The 14,228-nt window shown below is 41.0% G+C and overlaps 1 long non-coding RNA gene across 1 annotated transcript; it reads right to left on the bottom strand.

The window, feature by feature from the left end:
* Positions 1-171: 171 nt before the first annotated feature.
* Positions 172-12,782, bottom strand: LOC128312811 (uncharacterized). The gene is made up of 4 exons (XR_008292573.1): positions 9,072-12,782; positions 3,205-4,491; positions 1,242-1,438; positions 172-1,084 (listed from the first exon to the last, which is right to left on the bottom strand). It is a non-coding gene; the product is annotated as an uncharacterized LOC128312811 (long non-coding RNA).
* Between the last annotated feature and the right edge of the window lie 1,446 nt (positions 12,783-14,228).

Raw genomic sequence — 14,228 nt, 5'->3', positions numbered from 1 at the left:
GAAAAATTAAAATTCCATATATTGTTCTTATTTGCTTGTAGTTGACAGCACTGCCCTGGGATCTTTTTATTTCTTAGGCAAAAATACAAAGCATGAACTTGGAAAAACCGTACCTGCCATGTGACCTCATGAACATCAAAAGAGAAAAATGTCCTTCTCCGGCTCTCTGACTTTTTAAGTTGTTAGCCGTCATTGACTCTCCCTAATGTGGGTGGTCACAGCCCGGGGTCGGCGAGGTCTATTCCCAGCACCAAACAGAGGCTATGGAGTAGAAGGTCAGAGGGGTCTGTTTGGGGCAGTGTCATCTAGACAGACAGCTCTCATGACTGAGGAGAGGCCGCGGCTTGGCTTCTCTGTTTAATCAATCTTGGCAGCCCTTTATTGCTTGCTTGACTAAAACATGGCCGGAATTATTGCTTTAAAGGACGTTTCTCTATCAGTTCTTTGCAGAGCAGAGAATTCTCGGGGCCACACAAATTACCTGTGGATATGCCAATGATGCAAAAGGCGGGAGTGATGGGTGGGAAGAATAAAACAGAAATGTAAGAGCTCAAAAGCGACCCAAGCCCTCTCGTCATGGGGTCAGGATGTCACTCGGAGTACCGGGTCTCTCTTTAGAGTCTGAATTTGATCCTCTCAGAGAGGAGACACGTAGGGATAGAAGAAGGAGTCCAGACAGGGTGTGTGTGTACACAACACAAACATATATAACCTAAAAAATTGTGCCCTTCCAAATGAAGACCCACACCATAAATGTCTGATTTCATTGAACAAACATTTACCCAGTGCCTGACACAAGTCGGTGGTTTGGTTGTAGATGGAACGGAAAGAGGAATCGAGGATAAATACTGGCCTGAGTATTCAAACTGGCCAGTTTCTGGCCTGAGCAACTTGGTTGTGCCATTTACTGAGATGCCGAAGGTTTGGATCCAAGGTCGAGGAGATAGAAATGAGAGCCGCTGTGGACCTGTAAATTCGGTAAAAATCTCTTAATCTGGTTGAGCTTTCGTTGTGTTTTGTTTGAAATCTTCTCCAGATGACTCCACAGGGCAGCCAGGGTTGAGAACACTGGGATCTCATGGGTCTGGAATATGGTGGGATAAATAGGTTTCAGAAGAAAAACGATCCACTCTACTTCGGACATATGAAAAAGAAGAAATGAGTCCGATTCAGGGATCCAAACCGAAGCCTCAGCCCTGTAATCTTGCAGAGGTGCTACCCCATTTAGCCTGTTTGCTCACCTGTGAAATGAAGAGGCTGGACTAGTGCAATCTCTTAGCTGCTCCTAGGTGACTAGGGATCCCCATCTTTGCCAATATCCTCCGAGTGGTACAAGGTATGGCACAGTGGTTAAAAACATGGATTTGAACCCAGCACTACCACTTCCCACGTCTCTGATACCAGACATATCAACCTGTCTTATGATGGATTTCCTTGGCTGAAAGAAAAAAAAAAAGGATCGCAGTACCTAACACCCCAAGTCCTTACAAAGGCTAACCAAATCGATACCCATGAAGTACTTAGCACGACTCTCACCTCAAAGCTGGTCAGTGAACGTGGCTCATTATTGTTATGCCCTTTTACGTTCTTGTTATTTACCTTGTCTGATTCAGTTGATTTTACATACTTGGCTAATTTCTCTACAGATTCGCAAGGACATATTCCCCCCCCCCCCCCCCCCCCCCGCCCAATGCTTGAACTAAAACAGGAGATTACAAAAACCTCCACAATGAGTGGAGTTAATTATCATTCATTCTCCACCCTCAGAATCTGTGAGACTGTACTTGAATAGTGGAATTATCCCTGGGAGCTTTCCAAAGCATTTCAGTACAAAATCTTTACTTAAAAAAGAGAAAATAAATCTCCCGTAAGAATACATTACTTCATTTGGAAAGTACAACAGTAATAATTGCTTTATTCGCTTATAACAATTTCACTGTCCCAAACTTACCCGCAAACACGTATCTTTTGGTCTGGAAGTCTCACTGCCAGAGAGCTTATTTACACATTTTGCAAGGAGGGGAAGAGAAGGAGTAGACATTCATCGTGCTAAGCCTTGTGCTGTGCTTTTTAATTAGATTTTTAACAGCCAGGCAACGTTTCGAATGCATAGACTCTTTTGAACCTTAAAAACATCTATTTTAGGTGTATGTAATTATTTACTTCTAAAAGTGGGTGCTGGGTGCACAGATTTTTGTTCTGTTTTTCTGCACCTTTCCCTACGTCTGAAATGTTCATTAGGCTTTTGTTTTGCAGCGGCATCTGCTGTGTGACCCCAGTCTCACAAAGAACCACATTGCTTCTTGGTGCTACGTTCAGACCTTTTGTGCCTTATTTTGTCTTTTTCCACACTTATTTCTGTTTGGGGGATAAATGCTAAATGCACGTTTAGTGCCTGCCCAGGAGGCATTTCTGGCCTGCCGGGCAGTTTCTGAGGCCACTTCAGTAATCACTCCTGTTGAAAACACACTGGGAAGTTGCATGACCTGGACTGCCGTGCGCCAAGCTGGAGCCTGGTTGGACTAAATAGTTTTGGATTCAGGAGGACCGTTTCCCATCAGGAAGACTGGAATTAACTAGCCACAGTCAGCATGTCCCCACAGAAGACAAATGCCTCTCCAGTAACAGCCCTTTCAGCCGGTAAATAGACCTGACATTTAGGCATCTATCGCTCCTTTTGCACTAATAAGTCTGACTGGAGGCCCAGAAGTCATTACGGGAGTGAGAGCTTTTAATGAGCTCTAGGAGAAGAATATGGCTGAAAAAACACATTACCTGCGGTTAAGCAGCACCAAGGATGCTAATGTTAAAATTTATGAGAAAAGTGCTTGAGGAAGGCCTGAGCCATTATAAAAGCTAGGCATAATTTCTGTTTTAGAAAAAAAAAATCAGATCATTCTTTTAAAAAAGGTCTACCCTAGAGTTTACTGAAACCTCATATTAGGTTTTATTCTAGATTTTTTTTGCACCCTTTCATCTCCACAATGGTTAAAGCTTAGGCTGAAGAATGGGCGGTGGGAGCATGCGGTGAGCTGATAAATGTATCCACTGGCTTACTTTTCTGCAAAAAAAAAAAAAAAAAAAAAAAGTGCATGGTCTCCCCAACTGTTTTACCAACTAAGGGCCACAGATTCTCATCCGTTCTTTAACCCATCCATGTATTTAATTATTCACTTAACAAACACTTTTTAATTCAGTACTTACAGAGTGCCTGGTAATCTGATGTGTGAAGAGATTAATAAAACATCTCATTTTCCCCAGGGAATTTAAATGCACACACCATTTACTCTCTTACATAGTGAACTTACGGCTCAAAGCACAGATACACCTGGGTTTGAGTTTGGGTTGTCCCGGTTGTTTATACTTCCTAAACGCAGGTTAACCATGCAATGCCTTGTCCACAGCAGAACACTTCTGAGAGACAAAAGAAGTCTCATTAATGTTTTTGTTATCGGTTACTGCAGAGACAACCTTAAAACCCAGTGGCTTACAGCAGGCATTGTCACCATCTCTCATGATTCTCGTGTTGAGCGAGTTTGGCAAGGTGGTTCTCACTGGTAGTCTTTCCTATGTTTTTTGGCTGACGATGACTGCAAAGGCAGTATGGTACACACAACATTCTGTGACCGAAGGAGTCGTAGCACAGCCTGTAGTGAAAGGGCTGGATGAAGAGACTCTACCTCGATGGGAAATGACAATTAGAGTCGGGGGAAATGAATGACAGTGGGTGGCCCTCTTGGGGAGAAGCTATCTCAATGACTACGCTAGGAAAAGAGAGAGAGCGCAGGGTTTTTCCAGTGATTGTCATCCAACCTCAATCTCCTTATCTGTAGAATACGGTAATAATAATATAACTCCCATTGGCTTGTAATGAGGATTAAACAAAATAATCCAGGTAAAACTGGAAGACCGTATCTGGCACAGAGTGAGCAGGTAAGGGGTTCCAGCTGTTATGTAGCCTCAGGTTGACCACACTCTTCTCCATTTCCATGGCGACAGCCCTGGTTTAGGCCCTTTGTCACCTCTCATGTGGTGGCACAGTTTTTGGACCAGTCTTGCTGTTTCCATGTTCATTTCTCATCTATCTGTCTGTCCTTCAGATACATAGTACCATTTCTGCAAGTACCATTTCTGCAAGTACCATTCTATCACTGCCCCCCACACCCCTGTCTGACACCTTCAGCAGGTCCTCACTCGTCACACTGTCAGAAAAATCTAAATTTCTGACCTGTGCCCAAACACACTGACCACATACAGCTATAGTTGCTGTGGATGTGTGCTTCCCTGCTCCCTGCCTGGCTCCAGGCTGCTCTTTCCACCAGGAGTGCCCTTTCCTGGGTCGTGTCCAACTCCCAATCCTTCAAGGTTTCTTTGGAAGCTGACAGTGTTCTCTCCTTCGTCTGCATCCGCATTTCATCTGTGCCTGCGGTAAGGCTCTGGAGACTTTCTGCTTTGCACTATGATCATGGGAATATGTGGATGTTTCAAGAACTGGAGGGAGAGAAGGAGGAAAGACAGATTGACGTGGAATGCTTTTGAAATAGCTAATTTTGTTTCCAGCTCTGTCATCGTCATCATTTGGTTCTCTTTAAACTAGGCTGTTCATTGAGTGCCTTGAATAAAGGATGTGGCAGCAGAAAGATGGTTTTGAGATTCAAAATCCTAAAATGTGATCGGTAGAAATTACTCAAGGTGGGCACAGTAACTCTGGAATATATGAAGAGAGGAGCAAGGCTTCCATCTGTGACATGAGAAAATAATTTCTCCAGGCTTTGTCAAAGGGAAGGGTGCACAATGTGCAAAGGGGGATGGAATGTGTGGCCCCAGATGAGGGCCTCAGAACTGGAAGGACTGTATAGGAGGAGTAGACTCAGAATTTGGGGAAGGCTCGGGCGCCTGGGTGGCTCAGTCGGTTAGGTGTCCGACTTCAGCTCAGGTCATGATCTCACAGTTCGTGGGTTCGAGCCCCACATCGGGCTCTGTGCTGACAGCTCGGAGCCTAGAGCCTGCTTCGATTCTGTGTCTCCCTCTCTCTCTGCCCCTCACCTGCTCACACTCTGTCTCTCTCTGTCTCTCAAAAACAAATAAACAAAAGAAAAGAAAAGAATTTAGGGAAGGCTCAGTTTCTCTTGAGTGAGCACTGCTCTGTCCATCTGAGGGGCTACACTCATGATGCTGTCAGTGTCCAAAGCACGTCCAGGACTGCCTATGGACAGATACCCATGTCTGCCTTACCCTTTGCTTGGTTCTTGACTGAACAATTACCCTCACTGTCCTTGAGTTCTCCTTCATGCATGAGAAAGGGTGAGCCCTGGTCATTGATGGATGGTGGATGTATAGAAAGAAATAATGTCTGTAACTGTGCTTGGTGGGCACAAGCAGATTCAACGTAAGAACTGGGCTGAGACAGGGACCAATCAATCTTAACATTGCACAATTATTGTCATGAATAATAATACATAAATACTTATGGAATGAAAGCCTACCGCTGAAGGCACAATGGCATTATTTAGTTTCTGCACCAGAGATTTGCCTCTCCTCTCCCATTCATTTATTTAACCAACCTTTTGTTTATGTTCATATACACTTATTGACATTTCTTTTATGCCTTGGGTTATAATCCAATGTTACCTTGTGCATTTTTTTTTTTTTGCTCAAATTGTTTTAGCTTTGGCTGCTGGGAGCTTCTTCAGTTCACTCCTGTGTCCCTTTGATACACCCCCGTTGTTGTTTTGAGCACTTCCCTACTTTTTGGCACAAGGTTCTTCATGCCCATCTTGTATTCTTTGTACTCCAATCCTAGAATAAGCCATTTCTCCTGGGAGCCCTTTTCTCTTTTACTGGAATGGCATTAGAAACCAAGATCTGGACACTAAGTGGGCTTTGCCTTTTAATTTAGGAAAGGAAGTTCTTTATAGAAGACTCCTATTTCAATCTCAACACTGGGCTAGGAAATAAAGTATGAGTCCCCTTACCTTCAATAGTGGAAGAAGGTATAGTTAGGGATGCATGTGAAGTAAACCAACCTACAAGATTTGCTACCATGAGAGAGCCAACCATCACACATCCAGATTTTCAAACCAGACTACAATGAACACCTCCCTGACTTACTTGGAAATTTGGGACACTTCATTATTGCGAAATTTTATGTTCCTATTTCAGCCCTAAGTGCAGACTAGTAATCAACACGATATAAATGTATTTGGATTTCAGCCACTTATAATAATGATGATGATAGTAACCAATGTTTGTGAAGTGCTTAGATAAGCCAGGGACTACAGCAAGGATTTTGCATGCATTATCAGCTTGGTTCCTCAAAAAAATCCCTAGGCACTATTATCTTCAGAGGAGGCAACTGAGGCTTGGGAACATCGGTGGTTTGTCGAAGCTAACAGCTAACAAAGTGGAGCTGAAATTTGAAGCTGAGCAGCCTTTAACAAGGACCTCAGCCTCAAGGACTCTGTGACTGCCTTGGCCATTTATAAGGAAAGGCATTGCATATGGGGGTATGGCATCTGCAGAATCTGTTGCAAGACCCATTGCCGGATAGTCACATAGAGCACATAAAAGCTGGTATGTGCTCTACAGGGCGTGGGATATCCATGTGCTTAGACCTATCATGCCACAAGTGATTTCACCCCATCAGAACTCAGCCATACTCGCCTCATGCGTGAGTCACACACGTAGAGTGGTTTGTTTATGAAAGGTATGAGAACTCAGACTCCAGTCCAAGATGATATAGCAATTCATAAACAACATAAACTGGTTGAAAAAGCAAGGACCCATTCGTTTAGTGACTACTAAGATGAGGTTATACCTATCACAAAACTGTCTGCAAGCGACAAAGAATATGACAAGAGCAGGGTATTTGGATCAGGCTCTGCAGAAAATGAACAAGTAGAGGTAGAGGAAAACAAGTTATTTCATGTGTGGCTTTCGCTTAGGACTTCTCTCAGTCTGGTAGAGCCACCCCTGATTTTATATCCTGGGTTTCAGTCCCAACTAAACCCCAAATCGGTGGGGCACCTACATCACGCGCGTCTTGGCAGTCCATCATTAATGCCATGGCAACGCACTGGTATAAGTGAACGCGATCCTGACTTAGCCTGAGTTTGAATCCTGCCCTGACCAGGTGTGTCATTTTGGGCAAGATATGTAACCTCTCCCCGTACCTCAGATTCCCCATCTGTAAAATGGAGATTATAATGGTTCATGCCTTCGAGGATTACTGTACCATGAGCGATAATATTTCGTTAAATGTGCTTAGAACATTAGTCAATTCATTCTGATATAAATTTTAGTAATAAAATAGGTGAATTATTTCTGTACGTATTTGTTGATCATAAATATGTATTAAAATTAACTTTTGGGGTAAGTAACACCGTACTTTTTAAGTGAATCTCTTCCATCAGAATATGCCAAACATAACTTCACTTAGCCTTTGCTTGACGATGTCATAATCATCATGGATGTCATGAATCTTCAGTTTGAGATATGCAGTTCTGCCACTGCTGACCCTCCAGGACCCCTGCCTGCCATTCTAACCTCATCTATTTCCTCTACACACACCCAGTGTTTCAGAGAGCGTGGCTCCTCTACCCAACCCTGTCTCCTCTCTATGAGATTTCATGGAAACGCTCCTCTGCCTCAAATATTTTACTTTCTGTCCTTTATTCTTCTGATCAAACTTTGTATGTGTAATTCAAGACCATCTCAGATATCACCTTTCCCAGTCTTCCTTCCCCTGGCTTTCAGAGTTAGATATATCTCCCCTGTGCATCTATGGAAGGCTGAACATACCCATAGAATGATATCTATCTCAAGTATCATAGTTCTTTGCTTCTTTTTTCTATACATACTGGATTCTTTTTTTTAATGTTTTTTATTTATTTTTGAGAGAGACAGACAGCACAAGCAGGGGAGGGGCAGAGAAAGAGGGAGACGCAGAGTCTGAAGCAGGCTCCAGTCTCTGAGCTGTCAGCACAGAGCCCGACATGGGGCTAGAACTCGTGAACTGTGAGATCATGACCTGAGCCAAAGTCAGACACTTAACTGAGCCACCCAGGTGCTCCTCCCATTGGATTCTGACCTCCATAAACTATTTTACACTCATCTTTGGATATCCAGTGCCCATCAAAAAAACTGCAATTTAATAGTCTCTTTATATATGCTTACATGAATAAACAGACATAAAAGCACATTGAGATTTCCCTTTTATCTAAGCAAAAGTGAGACCACACTGGGTCCAATAAATGGATAGCAGTGACATATTTTATGTGCATCATTTGAAGTGATTTTTGTATTTCCATAGGCAATTATTGAGTGCCCAACTACATGCAAGGCACTGGTTCAATTTGAAGAGCAGAAGGGAAAAGACCTTGTTGTATTCTTTTCCATGGTAGGAAGATTCTACCCCTTACCACTGAGTTCCTCATTCCTCTCCAAGAAAAAGGAATTGCTCCTTCAGTCAGAGTCTATAATTTGTCTGCCTTTCTATCCCACGACTCAAAGGAAGGAGGGAATCAGAAGGTCCCACCTAAGCCTCAAACTTGATATATACACTTTACTCAACTTTTATTGGAGCTTTGCTCTAGAAATTGCATGGTGCTATGCCACTAAATAAAGTAGTACTTCGTTTTCCATGTGACAATGGCTCTTTTATATACAGCTCTCCAAGAAACTGTCTTTGGTTGGGGTGGGGGTTTTGGGGGCTGGAGAGAGGATGGAGAAAGTAGAGATAAATTATGCAGCAGGATTCAGGCTTTTCTGTGTTTCTAGCTGTACCATCAAAAAACTACTGAAATTCTTTCCTCCATGAAAGAAAAGACACATGAACCAACATCATCTCATCCTTGCCCTCTAAAGATTGCAATTTAATGACCTTATGAAATCTACGTGAATGAGAAGAGCTGGTACATTAGTTTCCTAGGGCTGCTGTAATAAGGACCACAGCCTGGATAGCTTAAAACAGAAATGTATTGTCTCACAGGATAGGAGGCCAGAAGTCTAAAACCAAGGTGTTAAAAGGATTGGTTCCTTCAGAGGATGGTGAGGGAGAATCTGTCCCATACCTGTCTCCTAATTTCTGGCTGTCTTCCATTCTTGGCATTCTTTGGTTGTAGATGCACTATCCTGATCTTCACGTGGGTGTCACATGGCATTCTCCCTTGTGTGGTGTCTGTGTCTTTCTGTGTTCTCTCTCCCTCTAAGAACACCAGTCATTAGATTGAGGACCCACTCCAAACTCAGGATGATTTAATTTTGAGATTAATTACATCTGCAAAGACCCTATTTCTTTTTCTTTTTTAGTTTCAAGTTTTTATTTAAATTCCTGTCAAATAACATACAGTGTAATATTAGTTTCAAGAGTAGAATTTGGTGATTCATCACTTACATACAATACCCAATGCTCATCACAACAAATGCCCTCCTTAGTACCCATCACCCATCTAGCCCCCCACCCCCACCCTGCACCTTCCCTCCATAAACCCTCAGTTTGTTCTCCATAGTTAAAAGTCTGTTTTATGGTTTACCTGTTTCTTTCTCCTTTGCGTTCATCTGTTTTGTTTCTTAAATTCCATGTAATGAGTGAAATCATATGCTACTTGTCTTTCTCTGACTGACTTATTTTGCTTGGCATAATCCACTCTAGCTCCATTCACATCATTGCAAATGGCAAGATTCCATTCTCTTTTTTTATGGCTAAGTAATATGCCATTGTGTGTGTATGTATGTGTGTAACGAATATATACCAACTCCTTTATCCATTAATCAGTGGATGGACATCATTTGAGCTCTTCCTATAGTTTGGTTATTGTTGATGATGCTACCATAAACATTGGGCTGCATGTGTCTCTTCAAGTCAGTATTTTTGTATCCTTTTGGTAAATACCTACTAGTGCAATTTCTGGATTTGTAGGATAATTCTATTTTTAAATTTTTGAGTAATTTCCATACTGTTTTCCAGAGAGGCTGCACCAGTTTGTATTCCCATCAACAGTATAAGAGGATTCCCCTTTCTCTGCATCTTCATTAACATCTGTTGTTTCCTATGTTGTTAATTTTAGCCATTCCGACAGGTATGAGGCCGTATCTCATCGTGGTTTTGATTTGCATTTCCCTGATGATGAGTGATATTGAGCATCTTTTCATATGTCTGTTAGCTATCTGTATGTAAAGACCCTATTTCAAATAAGGTCACACTGTGAGGTTCTGGGTGAGCAGAAATTTCTAGGGGACACTCATCAACCCACCACAGCTTCTTAAGACAAATGATAGAAAATGGTGTTATAAGCATGCTGTATGTGAAAGAGACATTGATCTGGGAATCAGTAGATGTGCCAAAAATAAGCTGTGCAACTGAATAATTAAATTAAACTCTCATTCTCTGAGTTTTGGTTATCCAGTCAGTGAAATAGGGTATTTATTTATTTATTTATTTACATGCTTATTTACTTATTTATTACTTATTACTTATTTATTTATTACTTATTTATTTTTTTACATTTATTTTATTTTTGAGAGACAGAGAGAGTGTGAGCAGAAGAGGGGTAAAGAGAGGGACTCATAGAATCTGAAGCAGGCTCCAGGCTCTGTGCTGACCAATGGAGCTACCTAGATCCCCCAGCGAAATAGGATATTTAAACCGGGATCTCAAGTTTGAGAGGCTCTAAAGACTCATGCAGGCAATCCTTTACCACAGTAATCCTCACATCTCTCCACATTTGACTGTCCCTAAGGTCTCTTATTAAATCTTATTTTCTGTAACCTCTTATGTAGATTCCTAACAAGAGCCTCAATCTAATGCCTCCTCATTCAGTTTCTTGCATTCTATTACTAGGGTAGCCATACAGCATAACCTCTTTATAGGATACCTTTGGGAGTAAATGATACTAAAAATTACTATGAAAAATTACATGGGGACAGTAGGTCAAGATCGGAACTATCTCAGGCAAACAGGGTCATGTCATTTATCTATCAAAACTGTTCCCAGATTTGTCACTGCAACATAATTGTAAGTTACTATGTTTAATGATAGCTTAGATCATGAATGGTAAGATCCATGCCCATGACCCAAATTATCAATTAACCATAGAGTTTTTTTGGTTGTTGTTAAATCTATAACTAACTTGCAAATCCTTCTCAACACAATGTTCCAGGTAGGCACTAGCAAAGGATAGGACTTAGCAAACAATATGGAAACTATTTTCTACATCTTACTGTGAGAATTACCAGTTTTTCTCTATGTAAGTGTGCTACTTACTAAACATTAAAACCTTAATTTTTAAGGGTGAAATTCTAAAAACTAAGATTCCACACATTTAGTGGCATAATATGTTAGGAGGGAGTAGCCAATGAGATGCTTTTCAAAACATTTTTAAAAAAGATAAACTAAAGAAAAATATGTTCTATGTAGATAAAGAATGATTCTCACAACTGCTCTATTTCTGTACTTTTTATTTGAATTTTCAAGGGGATTTGAGGAAAGAATTTAAAAAAACCAGTAACAATTTAGGTTCTTTCTACACCTGCTGAATTAGAATTGAATGCGACAGTGGCCCACATGAGATAAAACTGATTTCATGTTGACTGTTTGCTGGGAAGGGAAGAGATGAGCAGCAAGTCAACCCATTTACTCCTTTTATGGAGCGAGTGGTGGAGGGGCAACTGGGAAGAGACATTCCTGAGAAAGAAGCCTTGTGCCCCAGTCCAATTGCCTTTTAACCTACTGATACTAGACCTCCTGTCAATCAAACAATGGCTTCTGCTAGCAGAATACTTATCTAAGGAATGTTTTTAGTAGAATGTGCCTGGTTGTCTAGGTTTGTTTATAGCAAACAAATCTGGGATGCATGGATTCATGAGAGGTGCCTCCCTGGAAGAGGTTGGATAAACTAGGTAAGTGTCTGAGTATAAAGTGAAAGAGCTTTGAGAGTTAGTGACATTTTACTTAGAAACCACATCAGTCAACCTGGGCCATAACTCATCTGATGTAGGCAGAAAGGGCCTGGGAAGTAGCACTGGGGGCCTGGGCCTTTCTCTGCTCTGCCTGTGTTTTTGTGACAACTTATATTCTTGAAGACATTAGTAAGGTCTGGTAGTAGATAAAAATCTCTGATTCTTGAGTCTCATTACACAGTTTGATCTTTTGGGTTGTCTCAGCTTCCTACAATTTAAACTCTCCTTTACATTTAATTTTTTTTTTTTACTGAATATTTCTAAGGGGGAATTCTTATGAAAATGAGAGACTATGGCCAGCTTCATTTTTGTTTTTCTTCTGATATCAGATTGGAGATCAACCTGGAATAGACCTAAAGACAGACATGGTTTCAACTACCCAATTTGCTGAGGGCAAAAGCAAATAGTGGAATAATTGTCAATGTTTGTTGGTGATGTTTGTGGATTCTTGAGCATATAGAAGGCATATGCGATTCATTTGTTTAAGATGGCAGCCTGAAATATATCATAGCTTCTTCTCTTGCTCCAAGTGCAAAATGACAAAAATGGCACATAAATAAATAAATCCATAAACATCATGCTGGCAAAAGAGTCATTCAGGTACTGGGAACCATGAAAGACATGAAATAGACAACATAGAATTGAAAATGGAAACCACAGCGAAAAACACCGAAGGAGGTCTGATAACAAATTTGAGGTTGGCAGCAAAAGTTTGCACACCTCAGAGTGACCTAGACTCAGAGTAAGAACCAACTCCGTGGCAACCAGCAAAGCAATGCACTCGTTTGGCCCATAGGAATAGCTTGGCCCTTGACCATACAGCCATATAACCTCACCTGGATGTTTGCCTGCAGGTGCAAGCAAAGGGTGTGGGAGCTTGTGTCACATATAAGAGACAGTACCCTGGATGACTGGTCACTCCAGGAAAGAATGGTTGGCGGTCACTCTCGGACACGTAGTGTTCTCAGTGAAGACAGCCTCAGAGCCACATTCTGTGGTTACCTCCAGCCGACACTGCAGAGAGATGCATCAGGCGGTCTGATGGGAAACTTCACATACAAAAATTAACATACAACTTGTAATCCCTAAACGTCTGGGGAAAGACAACACTTGAGGAAAACTGAGAAGGAGCCGGAGCTTAGGAGATCCAATAGCTTTGTGTGTTGGTCAAATGTGCTGCCTCAGAGCTACAATTAGGAGAAAAGATTCCAACTTAGGAGACTCCTAGAGGAGAAACAGTCTCCTTAGAATAATGTGGGGCATATTCTGATCCTTTGGTTTGTCATTCATGCCCTTGGTTCTCAGAAGCAAGACTATCTCAGTCTACACTAGAGCCCAAGGAGAAAAGACGACAAAACAAAACAAAACAAACTCCAGAACAATTAGGCCACTGCTCAGTCTGGCTAACATAATGAGTGAGAACATTTTGATAAGAGTTTGATGTCATTAAGATCTTCCTTGGTTCTGGTGGGAAAATTGGGGCAATTGTTACAGAGGTCAGAGAAACCATGTTTTCTCAATGGATGTAGTGCTCTCCAAATGGATCAAAATTGATTACATGTCTGAAGAGTTCTTGAGATTAAGGGGAAAAAAAAGTATGCAAAGAGATTTTCTTTTCCTTGACATTGGAAGGAAAGAAAATTTGTGAAGAGGGTTACCAACCTCAAAATGTCATGTATAAATAATGCTTCTGAACCTCCCAAGGAGAAAAACTCCAGGCCAGAAAATAGTTACAAAGATTCAGGAACTACATTGCTCAACTGTATCATTCAATGTTTTCTGGCTAAGACAGGAAATTCCTTTATGGGGGCACAGAGGAGAAAAAAAACAAGTGTTCCTCAATGTTTGGTTAAATGTCACCTTAATAAAAATATTTTTGAAAACACAAATTTCTTTATCAAAATTAATTAGAGAAGACACAGATAAAAAAACATTGGAGAAACCAAAACAAAAATTACACACTTTAAAATTTTGTAATTCAAATTCTGCCTGCATTTTCCTTATCCTGTTCTATTTTGAGAAATTTACTTAATTCCCTGAGCCTTTCTGTCTTCATCAATAAAAGAGGGATAATATGGACCTGGTATGGTTTTGAAAAATAATTATAAACTAATACATATTTATTTTGGAAAATAAACTGGAATAATGAAAATCTAAATCTATAAAATTCCATCTCCACCATCTTTTCCCATCAGAATAAAGTTTACTCACCTAACATTTGATGTAGTACCTTACTCATGCTAGATGTTCTATCACTATTTGTTGAATGA

Source organism: Acinonyx jubatus, chromosome F2, assembly GCF_027475565.1.
Source record: "Acinonyx jubatus isolate Ajub_Pintada_27869175 chromosome F2, VMU_Ajub_asm_v1.0, whole genome shotgun sequence".
In the NCBI taxonomy this organism is placed as follows: Eukaryota; Metazoa; Chordata; class Mammalia; order Carnivora; family Felidae; genus Acinonyx; species Acinonyx jubatus.
This window is presented reverse-complemented; position numbering and strand designations above follow the sequence as displayed.